This window comes from Lepidothrix coronata, unplaced genomic scaffold (genome assembly GCF_001604755.1).
Source record: "Lepidothrix coronata isolate B3197 unplaced genomic scaffold, Lepidothrix_coronata-1.0 Scaffold325, whole genome shotgun sequence".
Taxonomy (NCBI): domain Eukaryota; kingdom Metazoa; phylum Chordata; class Aves; order Passeriformes; family Pipridae; genus Lepidothrix; species Lepidothrix coronata.
The window spans coordinates 353,160-377,883 of NW_016690505.1; the positions used below are offsets into that span (position 1 = coordinate 353,160).

Here is a 24,724-nt window from a genome sequence, read left to right on the forward strand (position 1 = left end):
CCTTCTTTTCTGGGCTGGTGTGATATGTTTTAATTTTGCAGGGGCGCTGATTGGGTCAACACCAAGAAACACCACCCCCTTGGTGCTTACCATTTTTTAGCTCCAGGGGAAAACACTTTTTTTTTCCCCCACCACAGCCAGACAATATAAGCTGAAAAACTGCTTTGCAGAAAAAGCCTTGCTTGCTATGGGGGACAGACATGGGAGTCTAAAACTATCATAGCAGTGGAATACATACCAGAAAAAACTTGGGAGAAACTGGGGTAGTTACGGCCACATGGTTACAGCCCTCAAATCTACAGAACCCTCAGTAAAGTAAATTTTGAAAATTTCTTTTTTGTTAAAGAGAATGATGTGGTATGATTTTTCTAGAAATATATTCTTTAAGAATGAGGTGCAAATGGTGAGGATGTGAGGATCAGGGGCTTCAGTTTATCTTTGCACTTGGAGTGACACATCAGGTTCAATAACTATTTGCTTAGGTGAGGAGCTGTGAGGAACTGGACTTTTTAATTACCTTAAAACAGTGCTACTGTAGAAGGCTGTGCAAAGAAGCTTCCTGGCAGAAGATTGAAAATAAAGCCTGAGGGGAGGAGGCCATAGCCCACAACCTGTTAACTTTGTGGAGGTCAGGGACAGTCTCTGGATATGTGATGCTTATCTCCTGTGAGCCAGGCTATGTCGAAGGGAGCCCTCAGTGCACACACCCACCACTACCCCAGAGAAGGCCTCACTCTTAGAGAGGGTGCCACCAAAGCACACCACACCCCAGCCTATGTGACTGTGCAAAAACCAGCACCTCCAGCCTCTGACTCATTCCTGCAAAAGCAGCATGACTGTGCAAAAACAACAACCCCTACTCACCCACAGAGAAGGTACCAGAAGGGTTTCTGAGTGTATATAAACCCACTGGACTTCATGTTTTGCAGGCTTCTTCCCCCATCACTCCCCGATGGACCAAGACACCAGTGACAACCACCACGTTCGTCAGAGACCTCTGGGTGGTGAATATGAACTTTTATTCTTTCTCTTTCTTTTTTCCTCTCTTTTCCCTTACACATTTTCTTGGGTGATACCTTTATGCTTTTATATTCCAATATTACTATAGATAATAATAACCAAAACGGGTACATATCTGTTTTCTTTTACAACCAAATTGTTCTAAAATAAACCGTATATATATGGACCTGTAAACACTGATCATCTAGTATCAATTAACTTAATTCACACCAAGGAATTAATTAGCAGGAAACCAAAAGTTACCTCTGCCTTGTGGGGCGGATTGTAACAGGAGCAAACATTCTCATTGTAGAAGTGGCGAATACCTTAAAGCTGATGTATTAGCCAAAGGCAGGTGCAGATTTATTGAACCTACACAGAGAATGATCAATGAGATGAGTGGGCTTTCACAGGGTCCTAGGTATGACCAAGAGGCTGGATAATCCATTCCATTGCAAACACAGGTTGGTTTTTATGAAAGAGAAATGCAGTGCTACTCCAAACTCTCTTTGCAAAAGCAAATATTGCCACTGCAAGTGATTTTTTCATGTGTGTCACACCACCACACAGAAACAGAAATATCTTTGACACTGTGTCTGCCTCTGAGACAGGTTTTTATACGTCTGGCAGGGCAGCCTTTACCTTTGTGTTTGCCACCAGCTTCAGAGTGGGTGTTTACTGGCAGCATCAGCCCGAATGACAGGTGTTCCCCACTGCATGAGCTCCTCTTCTGACCCTTTGGAGCTGGATAGGTCTAAGTATAAAAGCATTTCCAGAGAGTGGAAGGAGCAGGGATAGGCATTCAGTTCACTGTGTTAAAGTTTCAGCATTATGTATTCCTCCTCTAAATCATGAACATGTTTTGTGTTAAGCTTTGGAGAATGACACCAATTCTGGAGTTGCATTCATTCTCACTCTGATCTCCACATATGTTGGGGAGGGTCCAGGGGCACAGTGGCTCTTCAGGTTTAATTATCCAGTATTGTTCCAGGCTTCTTTTGTAAACTAAATTGTTGTTCTGGAAATCTGAAGCATGACTGAGGCACTGCAGCAGAAACACATGGAGAAAAAATCCAACACTGACTTCTCCATCTCCTCTCAGCTCTGAGTCCTGTGCAGTATCTAACTAAATGTTAGAGTCAAAGATGGAACACCAACAGCTTTTTCTGAAGCAAGTGTAGAATTGTGTGTAGCATGTTTGAAGAGCTTTCACTGTACAGGAGAACAATACTGTTTACCCCAGTATGTTCAGAGTCAAACCCAGCCAGCATATGATGTTATGTTATATCAGTACTTTAAATTCCGGAAGTCTCAGCTGACCAGAATACCAGTCTCAGCAGGGAAACCTAGAACTAAAACAGTTCGTGTTGAGATAACTTTTATTCCATACACATCCTTTTCAATATCAGGAAGACTGATGTTCCTTTCGCAAACTGTTGTGCCAGTTAGAGACAGTAGCATCCCTCCCTGGTTAAAATCACTCAATGGTTATGTGAGTGAGACTTTCTCATCCATCTCAAAGACAGCTGGGTACATGTGGTATGTTGATGGCTTGAGCTAAGAATCCCGACTGTTCTTAGGCAGATACAGAAACATTCTGCACTGGTACCAGATGCGTGCACATGGAGAGGCAGTGGCTTCTTTCTGTTGGGCAGGGAGGAGTTCTGATGTTTGAGATTTTTTTCACCACCTCAGCCAGATCTGGGAAAGGATGTACTGGTCTGTGGTATCAGTCTTAATTTCATAATTATAAAAACAGAGCTTCCTTAATTCAACTTGTCTTACCATTGCACAAGGGCAAGAGTTTCAACCTCTTCCCAAATAAAAGGTCAAAAGAAACTTCTACCAGAGTAAGACTGCCAGTGTGTTCAGACAAGTGATGGGACAATTTGCTCTGACACAACATCACATTAGTACCTTATTTTAGCCTATATGGAAAAAACATATTCTGCATAGGCAAGATCTTGATTACTGACCTGTCACAGCACATTTTTATTGAATATTCCACCACTCTTGTCCACAGAAACAAGAGTTTCCCTTTCCTATGGTTGGCCTTTTCTCCTTACTGAAAGAAGATTTACATGGAAAAGTTATCCTTTATTATTTCTGTTTCCCATGAAAGTAGTGCACAGAAACTCTGCTAGCAGTATTGGTGCAGTATCAGTGATTTTCTATTGAGTAGTATTGACTAACCCGTGATCTGTTTTGCACCTTATGTTCTGCAGCAACATAGGATTTTCAAATTATGTTTGCCACAAAGCACATTTCATACCCATGATAATCTACAGTGTTTCAAAATGTATCATCAATGCAGTGACTACATAGGCAATACAACAGTATATTCTTTGCAGTAATCTAAAGGTCCATAGATAGCCAAAGAAATTAAAAAATTTATTGAGACAAAAGTTAGCAGATTAGTCCCTGAGAGCGAGTCCCCCACTCGCTCTTTTCCAAAAAATGTCCAGTAATTTTTAATTAAAATATGTACATTTTAAGGATTCGTATATGACTTTTGTATTCAAGTAATAAGCATGGGCTTTACTGTAGTAGGGTAGTGCCAGTGTCAAAGGAGCCTTTGCTTCCTTCTGAGCTGCAGACACCGGGTTTAACTTCTCCTACATGTATAAGAACTGTGCAGGAGATCTGTACCGGAACTGCTTCCAATGAAAGGCCAGGTAATGGTTGAATAATTCAGGTGTTTATGATGTACAGGTCTGACTGCTTTTGACTAGGCTGTGAAAACTACATTGCGCATATGTTTTATACCATTTATATGACATTGGTAATTTAGTATCTAATTTTTAGAAAGAAAACCACTTACAGAAAAAGCAACTTAATCGTACATTTTTTTCCCCATGGAAATAATTTATTCCTCTATATACTTTCAGTTATGCAGGTGAGCACTGCAGAAAAAAAATGTAGTTGTTCAGGAAAATATTGCAGACCCTTTTGCAAGTACCTTTCCTAACCTGAATTGTATCTCCATGGTCCCATATCTGTGTAGCACTGTCCATACTCTTCTACATGAAAGGATCTCTTCAGAAAAAATACATTTTTGTAAAAATATATTGCATCAATCAGTCCTGAGTTTTAAATTTCTAGAGCTTGACACCAATCCATGCAGGGAGGGAGGCAGGCATCTCTTACTTCTCTCTTCCTCCATGGTCTCCAGTACTCTTCATGTTTTGTAACAATAATTGCTCTGCAGATGACAGAAAATGCCAAGATGTTAACCACTTGTTCCTTCTCCTTGTGATTTGTGTAAATTAAGTTAGGCACATAAATTTATATTAATATTTCTGCAGAATACTTTCATCTTTCTAAAATCCAGAAGCTGTGCTCATTTTTTTTGCTGAGATGAGACAGTTACCCTTTGCATGGTGCCTTTGGATTAATTTCATGGAGACAAATATATTCTCTTCAATGAGTGTGAGGTTCTACCATCAAGTTTTTCATGTTAATAGAAATTATTATCATAATTTCTTGGCTAACCAAATAGGAAATGTGACATAATCTAATGACTGCAAACAAAAACAGTCACACAATTCACACATTTATGGAAAATACCACATGACGATTAATGAAAAATCAGTGGAACGTTCCTGGTGATTTTGAATGTAAATTGACTCAAACTCCCTATTTTTGTGTCATCTATCCTTTCTCTCTGTACCAGATTGAGAAGTGGGAACTCCCTTCACTATTATTATGCTACCTCTTCTGTCTGGAAAAAAACTTTCAAAGCACCTCCTGTGCTTGCAATAGTTTCCTTCAGACTGAGTCCAGTCAGAGAATATCCCAAAAAACACTTTTCAGGCTCTGCTCTTAAACTTGTTCATGAGACTTTCAACCACTAAATGGACAACAAAACTACTAACAATACTATCGTTATATTTCTCTGTTTTTTTTAAACATGACATTTTCCCATTTCCCAAGTAACTTTCAAGCACGTGTGTATGTATTCTCTTTAAGAATATCTTGTACTAAAGGGATGGAACAAATAATTCTGGAAACAGTTTCGAATTGTATGAAGGACTAGAAGGTGATTTGGAATAATCAGCATGAATTTGTGAAGGACTAATCATGCCTGATCAGCCTGATGGATTTCTGTGATGAGATGACTGGCTTGGTTGTTTATCTTGACTTTAGTCCAGCTTTCAGCACTCTCTGCCATAACATCCTCATAAGAAAACTGAAGAAGCACAGTCAGGATAAAGTGGACAGTGAGCTGGGTTGAAAACTGGCTGAACTGCCGTGCTCAAAGAGCTGTGATCAGCTGCACATGTCCGGTTGGAGGCCAGTGACTAGACCTGAAACCCAAGAGTTGGTATTGTTTAACAGCTTCATTAATATATGGCACTGTATATAATAGAAGGGTTAGAATGTATGGAGCTCACAGTTGGCACTGCCACAGTTGAGAGCCTCTGGGTAAGAATCAAGGGGCAAACAAATAATGCAGATATCATTGTGGGAGTCTGCTACAGACCTCCCAGCCAGGATAACAATACCAACGAATTATTCTTTGAGGAACTAAGGGTCACTTCCAAGTCAACTACCTTTGTCCTTATGGGGGAATTTCAGCTTGCTAGAAATCAGCTAGGGTCATAACACAGCAGGCTCAACCCAGGCCAGAAAATTCCTAAAAAACTTGGATGACAACTTTATGAAACAGGTCCTAAGGGAGCCAAATCAGAAAGATGCATTATTGTGTGATTAAGTGAATCTGTCAATGTATTTGATATGAAGAAAAATTTCCTGTAATACACACTTTTTTTACTATCCAGGTCTGATAATCCTAAATTGCCAATGACAACTTTTTCCACCCAGCAAAAATATAACTATCCAGACAAATGCCAAATTATTTCCAAAAAAACAGTGACTAAATGAACATACACATCATGGTACCAAATAAATACCTAATTTACATCATGATCAATAAGACAAAACTTCATTTTTTGGTATTGCAGTGGTCTCTGATAGAATGAAGAATGTTATGAAGAAATGTGAGCTGAATATAAGGTATGCTTGTGATAGACTGGCTATAAAAGACAGTGGTATATTTACCAATGTAAAAATATTGCCCCATTTTAATCAAGTACCTCCACATATCTGAATGTTGTTAGGATTCTCAACTTTAAAATTGGACAGCCTCAGATGTTGGTGGTAAGTCTTTTAGCTTTTCACCGTATAACTGAATTTCTTTAATCCGTTCAGTCCAGGAAGTCCCTCTTACTCATTTACACTTTGACATCCTTTTGTCTCCTCACAGAGACCTTTTTTCTACATGTGTTCAAGCCATCATGGCTACAGTCATCTTTTTCTGCCTCTCCTGGAATATCCTGTGTCAGCTTGTAGACAGAACTGTTTCTTAGTTCAGCATCTCTTGCTTGACTTAATGAAGGTTACTCTCCCTGATAAGGGAACTTGGAAACCTGATAAGAACAATTTGCTCCACTGAGGCAAGTTACTGCAGTGGGAAGATTTAAATGGTTATTTGTAGGGAAGTCCCAAAGATGAGCCAGAGAGAAGCTGTAGTGCTGGAGTTGACTAAGCTAGTACCCAGGAATGAAGTAAGGTTGAATAAAAACTGTCAGTAAAGATTTCTTCTCACTATACTAGTTGAATTAAATTACACTGTCAATTCAGTTGTCTGCTGGTTGCTCTTCTGATCCAATTAAAACTCTTGTAATGAATTAAAAAGAAAGGATCACCTTATTGAATTGTGGGAGATGTTTTTTTACCTGACTTATTAATAACACCTTTTATTGTTAAATATGGAAGAAATTTTATAAACTAATTTACTATCACCGTGGAAGCTGCAGTTCATCAGTTATAAGAGTAGAGTGAAAATAGCTCATTTTTTCTTGAGTTTGATTCTCTCTTGAACTGCTCTTTTGTACCCAATCCATCTGATTCAGAAACCAAGGTTAAAGTTCTAGTGTTCTGAATGGATCCGGATCAGGACAATAGGACTACTTAAGACAGCATGTAGTTGAAGAATTAGACCCTTTCTGTTTTGCATCCATTTGCAACACTGCTGTTTCTTCACCAAATGCTGTAGTACATCCTAACACCCCTATTTGCTGTGTGATTTATTTTTATTCCCAAGAAACTGAGGGAAAAAATCTCACAAATTTATTTTTCCCCAAACTAAATTTCCAGAAATAAATAGCTCTGTCCAAATCCTTTTAGTTGTGGTTTTAACAATATCTTTCACCTCTTCCAAATTATCTTTTCCCTTTTTTTTGATTTAGTTTTAAAGCGCAACACAGTTAATTTTTGACAGATATGTGAAATGTAGATGAGGTTGAGGTTATTCAGGGAAAATTTGAAATTTAAAAATGAACTTTAAAATATATCCCAAATAACCCAAACATTAATCTAAGGGGTAAAATATTAATAACCTTTTATGAAGAATATAGTCCTTTTGTTTCCAAGCTAAATCACAGGGCTACCTAGTTGAAAGGTGAAGATCTGTTAAATAGCTATAGGAGCCAGATGATATATGATGATTAATTGTATTATGCAAAGTCTGTCCCAGGTGTACAGACCTCATAAACCAAAGATGACACAAGTGCATTATTAGCTTCCATCACGGTGGTAAAATAAGCCAATTTGTGATCTAATTATCAATTTTTATGTATATGTGATTATAATGAGTGTTGTGACAGTATGTAAAGACAGAATCTAAGTATTCACGTTTTTGTCTGTATCCTTTCATTTAGTTTAATTTGAAAATGTAATGCTTGATTTGCCAGCAAATCTAGAAAATATGGTTCCAGACTCAGAGGGTTTTTACACTATTATATGCTGAGGCTGCCCCTGGGAAGGTATTTATTTCTCTCCTCCTTGTCAATAATGAATGACCCTACATAGCAGAAACCTTATTAGAGTCTATGTTTAATGATTGCCCTAGTGATATGAGTGGCCTGATAACAAATTGAAATGTCAGACACTCCGTGACCCTCTAATAATATTGAAATGTGCCAGCGCCTAGTAAAATGCCTTCAAACTGTATTATCCCACGGTAATAGATCAGTTACTTACTCTAACTAATACAGTTATCATGTGGGACATTGCAGCATGATCTTTCTAATCAAAAGAGTCAAAAAAGGAGTGGAACAGTGGGTAAAAATGAGGTATTGTCATAATAAGTCATGATGAATCCACTTCATTAAGATGGAAATCTGCACGGGAAGTAAGAAGGCTGTGATTGATATTCATTCTGGAGTATCACACAGTAAAAAGAAACAAGTAACTTTCAAATTTGAATGAAGAGGGTTTTCTCTCCCTCTCTCACCGTAACCCTCCTGCTCTCTCTGTTTTAATGTATTATCTTATTGCATAAGCTACTTTCATAGGTCCAAGTGCAATCCAATGTGTTCTATTGTTGCCATAGGAAAAGAAAAACACTCAAGAAACAGAAATACTTTTTCACCATTATTTCCAAAAACTCTACTGCACTTTTACATGGAGAACACGACATTAATTTTTTCCTGTTTCTAAATATATACAATAAGGACTACCAACAAAAAAGTCGTATTTATCTTCATAATTATAACAAGGAAACCAAAAGTAACAGCAATTGTAACAATTGAAAAAACAGTATCACATCCTTCTTCCTTAGGATTTGCCCCTCACTGAATTATGTTGATGTGTAGGGGCCATATTTCACAGAATGACAGAATGAGTAAGGTTGGAAGGGACCACACTGGATCATCTGATCAAACCTTCCTGCTCTTGCCATCTTTCAAACTACTTATTCTTTTGCTCTGCTGCCTTGGAAAAAGCAAAAGTTTTCCACCATTTCCGTTACCAAGAAGAAACAAGAAAACCCTGAACAATTTCCTTCATATAGACGATTTTAATGAATCATCTTTAACAAGTAGCGTACACAACTCTCATATTAGGGTTTTGCACCAGCAGTCCCAGATGCATTGAAAATTTCCTTCAAGGATGAAGAAGGGCCTTTGACTTGGCATCTCCCTGTAGTATCCTTAAAGCCAAACTGGTTAAATATGGCCCACAGAAGTGTACTATTAGGTGGTGGAATACTGGTTACATTTTCAGTCTCAAAAGGTTGAAATCAATACTATAAACTTCCACTGGCAGCCAGGTAAGTGGCATCCCTCAGGGGCTGATATTATGCAACACTTTTATTAACAACCTGAAAAATGGGATGGGAATAAGTCTGTGGCTGACAGCAAACTGGGAAGGACTGTTTAAGAGGCTGGAAAGCAGAATTGCTATTTATACCAACCTCAACAGGTTGAATATATTCAAAACTTTACTAGCCAAGACCATAAGCAGTATGATCAAAACTGGCCCCTCTACAAGTAGGACACTGGACCAGACAACTATTTCAGAGGTCCCTTCCACTCTGTATCAGTGTCAGGACTCTGAGCTTATGACATCCTATATCTCAATGCTGAAAAATCTTTAGTACCCAGCTTTAAACATGTGATCAGACATGAATTGTTCTTGCCTGTGGAATTCTCTTCCCTGTTCCTTATTATGGAAAAGAAGATGGGGTTAGCTAGGCAGTCTGCCAAGTTATAGCTTCCAGGTCCTCCACTTTTTAAAGGGAGGTGATGGAAATTGTGATGTTGTGAACCAGGGTGTAGCTCTGAACTTGCACTTGGTATTTTTACAAATATACACTGAGAAATCCAAGATAATCTTTCAAACCTTATGACTTCCCAGCTAGAATTGATTCTATAGCTACTCTTCTGAAATGCCTAAAAACATCTAAAGGTTATACTTCATAGTATACCCAAGGGCACACTCACTTGCCAAGTGGACTTCTCCTGGGACCTAGTGTCTTTCTCCTCCCCACTTCCAAATACCATTTCAACTGATGTGAAGCAAAATAAATACTTCAATGTTCTTCCTAGGGGAGTTCTGAGCAGAGAAAGGGAGATATATAGGAGGTCTGTGCTAAGCCTGAGTTCAGGTTTGCATGCAGCTGGGTGTGAGAACACTTTGGGCTTCAACACTGTAGAATTTGAGCTCTGTACCATAACCCCCTAGATGAATAATCAGGATGGTAGTAATTATATACCAATGACGTGTATGAGCATGTACCACTTGTGTGAAGAGGAACATCAGTTTGCTTCTATGCCTTCTTCCCTGCCCTGCCACAACCTCCTCTAGTAGTGCCTTCTCCTACGTGCTTTCTACCCTGCCACAGTGCCTCATCATGTACCTCTATGCTACAGTTTTGGGTGACCCTCTAACTGAACTACTGAATCATAAATTCCAGTTATCTTTTCTCTATAAACCACTTATGATTACATTGCGGTGCAGAAGCAGTGGGGTCTCTAAAGCTCATAGTTATAAACGACCCTAATTCATGGCTATAACCAGAAGGATGAAAATTCAAACCTGGCTTCAGAAGGATTCTCTGTAGGAGCAGGAAACTGTGAGAAGATTTTGGCAGGAGTTTTGTATGAGGTATAGTTAAATTCAGCTCTACTCTGAAAAAAAAGTGACTTTGTAAAAATAGTTTCATATTTCTTGTTTGAGATTTTGTTTGTTTGTGGTTTTTTGTTTTGGTCCTATTTTATCAAAAAGGCCTAGCTTGCAAATAAAAAGATGGATATTGTATCTGCCATTCCTGCAAACTCACTTTGGGCTTTTACTGTCAGCCTTAACTTCCCTCCATTTCACATATCATCAGCAGTTACAAAGACTTGCAGACTAAATTAGTCCCCCTGAGATGACTGTGTAACACACTGGCTTATAATTGTGCTCTGATTGACACCCCCGCAGCCCCCTTCATGTCAGTGATTTTCCACAGGTAACGCTGACTGAGCTTAGTGAATATTTCACTGAAGACATACAAAAGGTATCAGGCCCTGTAGTTTACAGCTCTTTGCTGCCTTACTCTGTAGAGAAAGCAGTAGGGAAAAAGAAGTAGGCTCTAGAAATGGGTTATATTTTCATTGTCATGTATTGTATTTATATTTGATGAATTCTGCAGAAATTCTTTCAGGTGTTTAACAAGCCTGAACTAATTCTGACTATCTGAAAAACACATAAATGTTGACTTGCTTTCCCCCAGGGCCAGCTTTTGATTGTGAACTGCGTTTGGAAAGACTCTACCCTACAGTGAAATGTACCCAAGGACAGGGAGAGCCAGTGCAGTCTCATTCCCGGGCTGGGACCTATGCTGATCTCCTAGAGATGTGTTCCTTAGCTCAGTTTCATCCACTGCCAAGAGCTCCAGTAAGTTGTCTTGGAGCCGAAGGCAATGGGACCACTTGCCAGGCATAAAGTTGAGCATATGCGTAACAGAGTCAACCTCAAGATTCACATATTTATTCCACTGAGTACAGAAATGCTAATGGCTTGGATTTTTCAAATTAAAATTTCAAATTTACCATCCAGAAATATTTGAGAGAAAATGCTTATGATAACTTTTTCCAGTTGAGATTTGCTTGAGGACATTTTTCCATGACATAGGATATGTTTCCATGCACTTCCATGAATGCAGAAATAGGGAAGGCATAAACAGTGTCAGACAAATCAAGAGCATACTCAATTTTTTTTCACATTATTTGTTCAGCTTCACTGAAACTCTTACCCTGAGTAAACTTGAAAGCCCAGGAAAAAGTATCTTGTTATCTTGTTGCTGTGTACCTGATTAGCCTGGTTAGAAACCAGAGGATGGTCATAAACATTCTTGTCTATTTTTGCATTTGACACTCTCTATGTTGTTGAACTGAAGGTATATTAAGCATCTTCTAGATTTTGTCATACAGTTCTTCATATAGCGTAAATTATAATTCTGAATATTCTCCTGTTTTGGTAATTTCCTTTCATCCTGATGTCCATCTTCACTCTTACTCTATCTATTGTGAGATGGCGTATGTAACCTTTGGGCATGTAGAATATTAATACATTTTTGATCATATTCTCCTGTGTATTCTTCCCCACTGCTTTCTGATTTTCCTCCAGAATGAACTCTGAAGTAATTCAACATCTTTATTTTTATTATTGTGATCAGTTCACTTTAGTTTTAATTAGCAATATGGGCTCTAATAGTTTTTTTTTTAGTTCTATTTTGGTTTTTCTTTTTTTTTTTTAAGCATTACTCCAGCTGCTTGGATGGTGATTCTTTAGAAGTTTCTTCTTTTGCTGCTTTTGTTTTTATTTTCCTGGATCCCTGTTTGCTTCACAGAAGTAAATATGAGAATACACAGCAGTAACATATGTCTTCTAAACTTAGTATAGATGTCAAAGAAAGAAAAGGCTTTTTCTGTTATCACCTTCCTGTCAGTTCAAGACTGCTTCTCCTGAGCAATTTTGCAATTCCTACTCAAAAAACACCCCACAAGTGAGATCTTCCACTTTTATAGATACTATGACTACTTTACTCTAGTAAATAATAACTTTTTTGCTCTTGCATCTTAATCAAGATGACAATAGGACTACCTGTGATTCCTTTTGCAGGATGTATTTTCTCTTTTTTCAGGTATTTGTGGAACTTTCCTTCATTGTGTCATACACAGCTAGCTTATGGAAGTGTCCTTGAATCATTGTTTTTCTCTGAGCTCACTCCACTTTACCTACCTTCAGACTCTGTATACCAAACACCAGAGACAATTTATACACCAGAAGCTATCTGTAGAAATTTCCCCTCACAAATATGTCTGAGTTAGGGAGATGTCACATATATTTGTCTTGAAGCTAAACTGGTATCCTGAATAAAATCTCTTGGTTTGAATCTCTCTGACTGTGAGCCAGTACCTCTGTGTTTGCAACCCACAATTGTGTTACCCTTTGCACCCATCCTTTTGTGAATGATCCTCTGTAATTTGTTGCACACTGTCACCTTGAGGTTTTTGCCTTCTATCAGATTTGTGGCTTCCCTCAGCCCAAGTTATTCTTCCCTTGTGGCATGCATTAACTTGCATTTTTACAAGATGAATCTCATTTTGCTATTCTCAGCCTGTATTTTTCTGAGCTGCTTTATATTACACTTCTTGATCCATACTTGTATAATATCTCCCAATTTAGCATCATCTGCAAATTTAATGAATGTGGTTTTATTCTGCTGTCTTCATGACTATTAATAAAGGTGGTAAGTAAATATTGGTCCTACTATAGGTCTCCGAGGCTCTGCCCTTTCCCCTTCACATCCATGCACCATTCCCCTGCCCTCAAGTTCTCTGCACTGCACTGCCTGGCAGCACTCTCCTTTCAGCAGTTCCAGCTCCAACCTTTGTGTACTTCTACATAAATCTAGTCTGCATGTTAACTTGCTGTATAACTGGTTCACCAAAATCCACATCTGGGATACAGACTGTACCTCGAACACCCAAAAGTTTAGAAAATATCACAAAATGTAGTGGTGAGTTGAATCTCACAGGTCTGTTACCCAGTTCTGATGTAATGCTTGCATTAGATCAAAGAAGCGCACCTCTTGTCTTGAAACCAGTGACAGTTTAACAGGTTTGTCTTCTCATTGGTTTTGTTAAGCATGTGAGGTTTTTCTCCTTATGTGCAGAGGAGAGGTCTTAGTGTGGATTCAGTTAGACTATGTTGAGAGTACCGCACATCATTTGTACACTCATTCTTCCAGAATAGGCATCTTGATACTGCTCCACAACAAGAGGTGAACAGGTGGTAGAAATTTCTTGTTTGTGTGTGACTTTGCATACATTTACAAATTTCGTTAGCATGACTGAAAAGTCGCCTCACTAAGTGGCACAAAATCCAAGCATACATGGAACTTCACTGGCAGAATAAACTTTTTACAGATATTGCCTTCAGAGAGATCATAGAGGTTATGGCAAAAGAAGGAGGAAGAAAATGTTGGTTGGATTTTTTTGTTTGTTTGTTTTTTGCATAAGATGTATCTTTCCAAGAAGTCCTTATGCAAGGTTAATAGGTACTTAGCAACTTTTTATCTCAATAAATGTATACCCACATATTTAGGACAACAATAGACAGAAGGAAAAGAGAGAATGGGTAATAAATATAAAGTGAGTACTGATCAGCAATGAGAGCTGCTTCTGCTCCAGTTACCAGTAGTAGGATCAGACAATTTTAAATAACAAAAGAAAGAAGAAAGTGGGATGGAAGCCAGAAAAAAAGGCCCAGTAATCTAGTAAATGGATCACTAGTTTACATCTTCAGCAAAATGCATCCAGTTTTTTGCAAAGTCCCAGACTAATTGCATGCCCTCAGCAAATTACGTAATATCTTTACAAAATTGGTCTGTGCATAAAATCATATAATCATGGAATGATTTGGGTTGGAAGGCACCTTTAAGATCATTTAGTTCCAACCTCCCCACCGTGAGGGTTGCCACCCACTCGATCAGGTTTTCATAATCACAGAATAATTTGAGGCCAGTAGATAGTAGGCAGTAATTTTAACTTGAAGTTATCTGTTAGCTCTTGTAAAATAAACTTAGTATTTAGTAACTAATGTCTTCCCTTTTCTACTAAGTGAAGTTTTAACAAAGGCAGTTTACTTAGAGATTACATTCAAATCATGCACAGATAGATTTCTAGGTACTATCTCCAAAATATTCAGTCCCACAGTCACCTTCAAACCATGGTGCAGGCTGCTACATCAGTCAAATACTCATGACTGGTAGAAAGTAGAACAAGCCTGCAGAGTCCTATGCAGCTCTTCAGCTTTTCTATCTACTATTCTGTTGTGAAAAAATAAACTCCAGCACTATATTTCAGTCTCTAGGCACTTTTGTTCCTGGTTATTTTTAAAATATCTTTTTCTTTCTTGCATTCTTCCCCTATTTTTTTTTTCATTTACTTATTTGTAAGCATTCTTTTCTTTTTCTCTGTACCTGCATCTGGCATTTACACTTACTTTTTCCTTTCTCTGCTATAGTTGAATATTTTTGCTTCATTGCCTCCTTCCTTCTTCATTTCCAGTTGACAGCATCATTGTAAAGGTGAAGTAAAAAGAAAATTGGAAATTCTCTTTACTTCACCACTATGCACTGAATGCCCCATCTATGCAGTCTCACAGAGAAACTCATAATGAGAACGTGCTGCACCGACCAACGTGTCTTTTCTCTGCAGATCAAAACGTATCTTTCAGGGCCAGTTAGTGTTTAGCATTGCTGATATGTTGCTGTGCAAAGGTGGGCCTGAGCAGATTGATACAGGACAAGATTCACTGTATCACATATGCATTTCAAATCTTATTTCTTATTTATCCCTACTTATCACCCTTTTTATTCCTGAGGTAAATCCTGATCCTTTCCCATCAAATATGTGATGCCTTTTCTGACTAAACTTATTGTACACGGTAAAGTGAAAACAACTTCTGGAGGCTAGACTTCAGAGCAGGTTGCAAATATCTGTCATAAAGTTATGTCCTGTTTCCAGGGGTCTGTGCATGGGACGCAGCAAATATAAGTGTCTGTCTGATGCAGCTCAAGTGAAAATCATCATGAAAATTGCTGCTTTAATGTCCTGCTTCCATTTTGGGAGTATTTCTGGAGGATGAGGCCAGAAAGAGGATAAATAACAGAAGGAATGACTTAATTTTTATCTGATCTGTAAGATCTGTAGCTTTCTGAGAAGTGAGAGTTATTTTTAGTGAGTTGCATCATTTGGTCTTGGCAGCCATAGCAACCAAGAACCTTTCCTACCCACCAAAAATAGGGAAGGGAAAGAAGCCAAACTTTATTGCTACCCTGGCCTCTCTTTGCCAGTTTCTGTCCTCCCACTGTGACAGGTTTAGGTTTAGTACAATGGCTTTTGGAGCCTAACACATTTTCCCCTACATGTTCCCAGCTCCACTGTAACCTGAAAGAAAGAACTTCAACAGTGAGGCTTCTCCATCCTGTATATTGGTGTGTTTGCTGTTACCATCCGTATTTACTCTTTATGATGATGGTTTTCTCAGTCTTGGATTAGCATTTCAATGAGACATACACAGGACCATGGGGTGAGACCATGGTCAGTCCTATGGGAAGTGTCAAAAACAGATTTCTACTTATTCATCCAGAAACCATGTCTCCTTCTCAGTGATAATGGTTTTAGGTCTAAAAACAAAGGCTTTTTTGCCAAAAATATTTCCTTTTATTAAGTGGAAAACCAGATGCACGGGAATGGGAGGAGTTTTGGTATTTCCTAGCAGAAGAGGAAAGAATGCAGAAATTATTTTGTGCTTTTTCCCACTTCTAAGTGTGTCAGTCTGCCACTGACTTTGCCTGTTAACACTTCCTCACAAGTCACCAAATATCTTGTCCAAGACAAGGTAATATCCTTCGGTTACTATTTACTTGGCAGAATTGTAACTAACAGACTAGAAGTGAGATTCCTTGTCATATTACCAGTCTCTTAAATCACCCTTTCCCCACATTGTAATAATAGCTATACTGACTGCTATACTGACTGCTATCTGCTAATTTATAAACCTCTTATACATCATCTGTTATCTATGAAGGTGTTTATATGAATTATTTGTTGCTGTATGAAAATGAAAGTATTATCTTTGCAAAAAGGTTTCTTAAAAAAGACAGCTAGAGAAGGAATCAGAGAGAGGCGTACTGTGGTCATTGGGAATAAAGAGGAAATGGGGAAGGGTTGGGAACAAACTGCACCTGTAAACTCTGGGTTGCTGCTGTATCTTTAGGAAGAAGTGAAGCATCAAAGCTGGACATAATAAAGTTGTGGATTTCCTGGCTGACATTGTAATTACCTGGGCTTCTGAGGAATCATGAAAAGGAGTAGTGGATACATTTGCATTGTTTGTGTTCAGTGTCAATTCTATTTCAAAAGATCCCATATACTACTTCATTCATGCTTTTGTTATTTTCTTATACTTTCTTTGAGGGGCAAAATGGTGCCAGTTGATTCTATACTCATTATTTGTGTAAGAGACATGCATTCTCACATTTTTGTGTGAAATTATCCACTATGAGATGCTGAAGTGACTGAGATTACTTGAATGACTCCTTGGCAGAGTCCCTCTCACAGTGCTGTTGGGTTTGGCTGCATTTCCACCCTCAGAAATTGTTGGGCCCAACACAGGAGACATCTAGTGTTAAAACATTGTGTGATAGAGCCTCAATAGAAAACCTGTTCACCAGAAGATTTATTGTTCTTGGTAATGCAAAATAATGATCAAATCTGAAAGGAGCATTGTTATATGTCCCTAGAAACAGATGACTGTTATGAAGACTTAAGACCTGTAAATATATTGCATAAAATGGCCATTTATAAAGTCAGACTATAATTTAATGAGGGTGAGGAAATGAAAATACAAAAGTATGAGATCTGATATACTTTGCCTTGATGCTATCTGCCTGCTCCTGGTTCTGCTTTCTGGACAGACTTAGACCCTGTTCCTCTAGCCTACGATACAAGTAGAGAGGTCAAGGTTTTGTCTGTAGCGTTTTTGATACCTTTGTTGAGTCAAGGAAAGTGTTGACTACTTTAAAAAGTTTTATTTCCAGTAGAGGTTTAGAGATGGGAATTCTGGAGTGTCATAAAACAGATACCATTTCCTTTCTGGCTAGTCTGATAGGATCAAAGTTAGGAAATACTGTGTCTCCTGAGGGAAAATGATCTCTGCTTTCCAGAGGGGTAAGAGGCTCTTTACATCTTATCTTTCTTATCTGTCCTTCCTATCCCTAGCTATATTCATATGAACATGATATAGACCTGGGACTATTCTCATGAAATATACATTTTTGTGTCAACTTATTTCTCCAGAGTTATATGATTTAACCTTGTTGGGGAGTTATCTGTGAAATAAATTCCAGTGTTTTAATAGATATAGAGGGACAGAGTCTAAATATTAGGCTTGCTCTGTGTACAGGCACAAAAATAATGTTGCCTGGAGTAAACTATATCTCTTTGCCCCTCAGAAGCTCATCTGAGAGTAATTGTACATACCCAGCTATATCAAAAGTGAACCACAGCAATAGATGGGATTAGAGGCTATGACTGAAGTATCTCAGGTCTCCCTGATCAAGGCAAGCTATAGAGCAGTCATCAGAAAAGAAAAAGGCAGATGACAGAAGCTATGACTGACTATCAACATCACAGATATAATAATACAGGCAGGGGAGACATTTTGCCTTATACCTTGTGAACAAATTCCATGCAAGATTGTGTTATGTACTTGTAGCAATGCTTCTGTTTCAGTGTGAATAGCTTTTCATACAGAGGCATTACAAAGAATCAAAATTTAAACTTAAAACAGACCAAGCTTTTCAGAATGTTGAATATAATTAAAAATAGTTTATTCAAGCAATAATCCCCTTAGAATTGGTTATTGCCGCTATTAATGACTTGCTAGTTAAAATATTAATGGCTCATAACAGAAAACTGCTGGTAATGGCTGATTTCAAGGGGTATTATTGCTTAATTAATGACACTTCACCTATCTGCAGTCATTTTTTTTAGGTATTCATTTTAGTGTCTCTTTCAGGATACTAAAACCAGTTATTATATGTGAAGGAAACATTACAAAGAGAGACAAAAGATATGTTTATGTTCTGGTTGTTTTGCATTTTGTGGCCTGTCAGCAAGCTTGCATCTGAATTTAGTTGTCTCCTCTTAGTACCTGGCTTCTTATTAGGAGTTTTATGTGGATTGAAATTGCATGTTGGAACCCTGTATTGAAAAGCAATGTATGCTTTTGGGAGAGATTGGTAAATGGAAATTTAAAATATTTATTTTAAATCATTGTTTTATAAATCACCTCTTGATATCTTTGATCTGGATGACCATTTTGTTCATAATACCCCATTTTCACCCATTGTTTTGTCATATCCTGTTTAGGAACCTCGTTTGACATGTTGATACCAAGATTGCTCTAGCTTGTAATTTTCACACCATTTTGATCACAAAAGATATGTTGTAGGAATATACGTGGTGACATGAAGTAAGCTGAAATGTCAGGTGGCAGGATGACTACAAAGTGTGGAGGGTGTGATAAAAATTTGATATGCTTACTAAAAAGTCTCAGACTTTAATTTCCTATGAGTTGCTGGGTGTCCACTGCTTTCTGTGCTTGCAGGTCTTATGCTTAGGAATAGAACAAAATACAAATCCTCTTTAATAGACACCTTTAATATCAATAGCCAAATGCCTGCTTGACCCTGTACTGCCTCACACACTGAATAACAGAAGTAAGAAAACACTTTCATACAGGGATTTTCTATGAGTACAAAAGTAACTGTTTTTGCATTGTGGGGTTTGGATACCTTCAGTTCTTTCTTCTATGACTGTGGTTTCTCAGGAGTCAGTCCTATAAACCCTTACAAGAGTAATCTTGTTCTCCTGAACAACAGGTCACAATAGCAGAACAGTTCTGGGAACTGTAAAGATGATCATTCCCTTGACTGTAAATCTGACTGTAAGCTCAAGCTTTTAGGTAGTGCTTTCAGTGAGCCATATTTTTCTCTAAAAACTCATGGAATTATTGACAGTTTTTCTAGTTTACTTCTGGGATTTGTTCATCTTAAGTGGAATATTTCAGAAAATAAAAAAAAATTGAGTGTATACACTTTGCATTGAATAGCTCTTTAACTTCCCAGGTATTAAAATTTTAATTTAAAGTCAGTTCTGATGAACATCCCTCCAGCCTTCATTATTTCTAGATCCCAAGTCAAGAAACTAGGAACCTTACTACCAACACAGGGAGGAGTTCAGTAGACACACAGATGGTAAAACCTCAGATGAAATTAAAATTTTAAAAACATTTAAATTACAGATAATCTTTCATTGTCTAAAAAACCACGGTAGCCATACAACAATAAGGTTGTTCCTTGCGCTCCTGTGGGCTTTATTGCTTTCATTTAAGCAAATTTTGGGCTACCAAAAGATGATAATTTTAATTTGAGATGAAGGACTACCATCTGTGTACATAGTGGACTCGTCTCCCTTATGTATTATCTACGCAAATAACACCCATTTTATTGTTTTGGGAATGTGATGAAGGTAATAAAAGTGAATAGAGACAGGTGCTGATCAAACAGATGTTATTTTAGTCTGACTTCCTCTATCTGGCTCATCTGTGCTTGTCAGTGTAGACCTGCATCATTGCCAATATTTTAAGCCTGAGCTAGTCCTACTGGCTTGCACTGTGATTTACTGGGTGAATACAAAGGAATAAATAGATATTAAAAGCTCCAGTGTTTTTTGTTACAGATACCTAGAGGTGAAAAGCTACTTCAAACTTTCAGTAGGTCACTTCACCTTTGTCATTTGCAAAAATCAGCCTTCCATGAATCTCATCCTCAAATTTTTTGTCTGTACTGACATTTTCAAATGAGTGAAGGGAGAGGAACAGCATACAGATACCGAGGGATGTTTACACAGGGAACTCTGCTCTATAAAGCCAGTGATACTGCATAATCTATATCTGAACTTCTTCAGATACAGAATAAATTATCTCAATGTAACCCATGTGGAAAGTAGGCTAAAGCTGACTTTAATACTAAACTAAACCTCTTTTGAACCTGTTTCAGTGAGACGGTTTAATTAACTAGACCACTTTTCCTAGCCCCATGTACTCAATGCAAATTAATGGCCCTCAGAATACACATTCTCTCAGTGTCTTGCTGCTGTTTGCTGCCCATGAATCCTATCTCACATCCCACACCTTGCACTCGCACAAGTGATTAACTACCTCCAGAACTCATTTCTTCCTAAGTGGCTTCACAGTATTTTTCTTCCATGGAAGGAAAATATGGTGGATGAGCCAGCACAAAAGCATTTTCAAAGGTGTCAGTACTATTGTGTCAGAGTATCACTTCTAATATCTTATGCTATAATATAGAATACAAATTAAATGGTACATTATTTAATTCATACTGTATCACTTACCTAGGGCAAAGATGAGAGGTCCGTTTTGTATTAAAAGTATGCTGCCTGTGCTAGAAAGTGGTGGTGGGAGTTTTAGGCAGACTCAGAATGCAACTTTTTTTTAATGTATCATCTAGATAAAAACTGCCTGAGAAATGACACAGCATTCCTGCAGGGACAGAGAACAGCCCCTCTTCTAAACGCAAATCATGTTGAGGCTGTGGTATGGACTCAGTCACTCTAGTGCCATCTGTTGCCAAGAGGGAATGCCATATAAAAGCTGGATTTTCTGCTCCATGAGATTCCCACATGTAAAACTTTTCTTGTCAGAAGGGAATAAATAAGAAATAGAATTGTTGGAAATCCTTTCAAGTTAAGTTCTGACAAAATCGAACCTTCTCAGTTCTTACCTGAAGAGCACTGTCAAAACGTCAAGTTGAGATGAGGCCTGACATGTCACTTTGGTGGAGGCTGTAGAGAGAGACTTTGGAAAGCTGTCTTTGTTTGCATGTGCCCCTAAGATCTTGGTATTCCTGGAGGCCCCCAGCAGACAGTACAGCTCTGTCAGCTAGGTGCTTTATTAAATCTGTGTAACACAGAGCTACTGTCCCAAATGACGTCACATTAAAAGACCAGCAGGACATAGAAGGTGATGTGGAAAAATGATGCTGTACTTACTGGGAATGAAATAAGAGCCACCCAGATCCTTTCTTCCACCCCTAAGTGCAGGTAGAATCTCTGATATAAACACATGAGGCCTCAGCAGATCGAAAAGTGACAATGTACAATGTAGATGGTCTGCAAGCAGACAGTGAAGAGTCAGGAAAGCCATTGCATCACTACCCAGAGCAATAGGGCTCCTGATTCCTGCTAAAAGGTACCTTGGCCTGGTAGCCACGTCAGTGCTAAAGGGAAACTGCTGTTTTCAGTATTCTTAAAACAGGAGCTGCGGGTTGGTGTCCTATGCTTCACCTCTAATGTCAGATCTGAAACCTCAGAGAAGCTGGTGGAGAAACTAATCCTGATTGTAATTGACTACTGGAAACACTGACTCCTTGTGGTTTGCATTTCGTAACATCTGGCTTCTCAAATGTTGATGCTATATTGAAAAGTTACTATGCAACTGAAGAATTCATCAAAGATAAGAATGCTTTTTTTTGGTCCTACTTTGCATTGTTTTCCAGACGTGATCCTTGTGGAATTATGCAATGTTTTGTCATTAAGTTTGGAAATTTCCTTTTCACATATGTCACAAGCAGTCACTACTTATATCGCTGAAGTGTTTACATGCAGTGTTGTTTAAACTGTCTGTTACGAAGGAAAACAGTGTTTCAAACATTAAAGTGAATCTCACACTTGCTAAAACGATCTCGTACAGGTTTTGGCTCATTTTACATCCAGGTCATGACCACTCAAGCGCTTCCTCTGCCCACCTGACTGCACTGTGGCTCACAGGGCTGGCTTCAGTTCTTTTGAGAGGGGAATTCAACACAGTTGCCTGTAAGATCATGAGTTTGCCCACATAGCACCCTTTAGACTCTTGCCCTAACACCTTGTGGGGGCAAGGATGGGGCAACTTTTTAAGACCATTTTGCCCTTTCAGGACTCCTCTACCCATGAAGCAGCTCCTGCAACAAGGAATAGCATTTTATATCATCAGAGTTGTTAAACAGGGTATAAATTGACCACTATACATCTTTACCCTTTGCACAGCTGATACACAGAACAATCCAAGGCTCATTTGCATCTGACATTTTCCAAGTATCTACTGCTGAGGTTCACATAAGCCAACATGGCATACTTACTATTTAAAGCAACAAATTAAAAGGTGTTTATATATTACCAACATAACTGACTGTAATGAAATTTAAAAAACTGCAGCCAGTGAAGACAAATAAAGCTAGTTGAACAAGGTAAACTTTATTAATTTTTTAATATTTTTTTCTTGAGTAGGAGGGTGGGTTAACTATCTATTGGAAAGGCAGTGTAAATCAGTTCACATCACACCTTGTAGAAGAAGAGTAAAGATGTGTCTATAGAAGGAAAAGCAATCAACAGAAGGGGTGGAGAAAAAGTATAAATCAGGATGGTTTATGCTTCCTTCCACCTTGTAGATTGCTTTTCCTTCTGTAACCTCCCTCTCTCTTTCTCCCCCTTCCTCTGTCCTTCACTAGCAATTCACCTTCCCTCCACATATCCCTTCTCACAACATTTGAATGTGTTATAAAAGCAAAAGTACAGTTTATAGAATGGGCTTAGTGCTGTGCTAAGTCCCTCTTCATTCTGGACAGGGAAATGTCCAATTCACAGGAAGTTTTGGATCGATAACAACTCACATTGAAATTATGCTTTGTTAGCAATCTGTGGACTAGAGCCAGATGAACTTTATTTTTAAACTATCTGAGTCCCATTGAGTCTGTACCAATATGTAAGTGCAATGCCATTGTGATGGTATCTTCTGAAGAATCTATGTAGTCTTTGACATGAGCAGGATCCTAGTCCCTGTCATAACTGCTGAGAGGTTGTATTGCAGATGTAACTGGTCATGGGACTGAGACAAAAAGTGGAGTCCTAGACAAGGACAGCTTCTCGTTTTCTGGGCTGTATGTTCATTTTTGTGTCCATTAGGTTTAGGTGTCAAATTCCTGTTCTTCATCTTTTTACATCTAAATAACACCTGTTATGAAGAGACCTGTCACTGAGATTGTACTCTTTCCTTTTTTTCAATCTCCTTTTAGAAGGATAATCTTAGTAGGACTCCAAGTTGTAGTTCTGTCTCTGAATGATCTTATAATAATGTGTGACAGCTGCAACCCTTCTGTTCTAGTAACTAATTCCATTTAAATTTTGAGGAGAGAAATGCAATATTCACATATGTTCCTTGTGATCGAACGATAATAAAAAACTTTTGCTCTGTCTTCATAATCCTCTTATAAAAAGTGGTGCATGATAGTGCTCACCCAACTATACATTATCATGCCGAAATGCATGTTGATGTTTCTGAGAGGAGTGATCAAGAGTTGCATTACAATGCAAAGGCAAGGCACATAGTGATGGATGTGCTCATGCTAATACATCTGATAGAAACAGGAGACTTGTTTCTTGAAAATAGAAACTGCAACTGTGGAAAATTAGAAATATGATCTCAGTTAGACTTTTCCTTTCCTGAAAATCTTGATTAGATGCCTTGCTTAAACAGTGCAATGAAAAATTTGTCAATAAAATATTATAAATTTGCAGGTGTTAGCCTAACAGAATATATTGGACAGTAAAGTCTGAAAAGGGAATCCACATTTCCTTAAGAATCTTTGTGTTGTCCCTTAATTCATATAGCAACTTTACTTTTCAGTCCCGTTTATTGAGAACATATTTCACAAAGCTGCTTAGGTGATATCAGGGTTTTATGTTGAAATGTGAACATAGCTGCTATAGTGTGGCCTGATTTACTGAATGTCTGTGAGGACAAGCAAAAACAACATCACATTTCATGGATTCCTTTTTTTCTGTGAGGTAATAAAATGATATACAGTGAAGCATGCATGGAACTGCAGAGTTTGTTCCTTTGTTATAAAACCTACAGTGGTTCCTTTACTCTAGAGTGAAGATTTCTAGGTGGTTGATGACATTTATCCAGAATGATGTATTAATCTTTGCTTTTAGAATAGACTTCAAGAGCTTCATCACAAGAAAATCTGTTAACTGGCTGCTATTAGTGGCAGTTGTTTGTTTTCCTCTGGAGCTCAGCATTTGACATCGCCACCCTAGTTATATGGGTCAAATCTCTGAATTTATATAAAACAATATGGGCAACTATTTCATCTTCCCTGTGAGTTCTTAAAACATTTCCAAACAAGACTGAATTTTACTAGGATGGAGACAAGTGTTTCTATTCTCATTTTCAGGTGGACAAATTATGTCATAAA

The 24,724-nt window shown here is 38.2% G+C and overlaps 1 long non-coding RNA gene across 1 annotated transcript in view; it reads right to left on the bottom strand.

Annotated features, from left to right (window-relative positions):
* Positions 1–3,937: 3,937 nt before the first annotated feature.
* Positions 3,938–24,724, bottom strand: part of LOC108508957 — a 66,022-nt gene continuing 45,235 nt past the window's right edge. The window contains exon 4 of the long non-coding RNA XR_001878551.1: positions 3,938–4,201. This is a non-coding gene — a long non-coding RNA (uncharacterized LOC108508957). The remainder of the gene's footprint in view (positions 4,202–24,724) is intronic.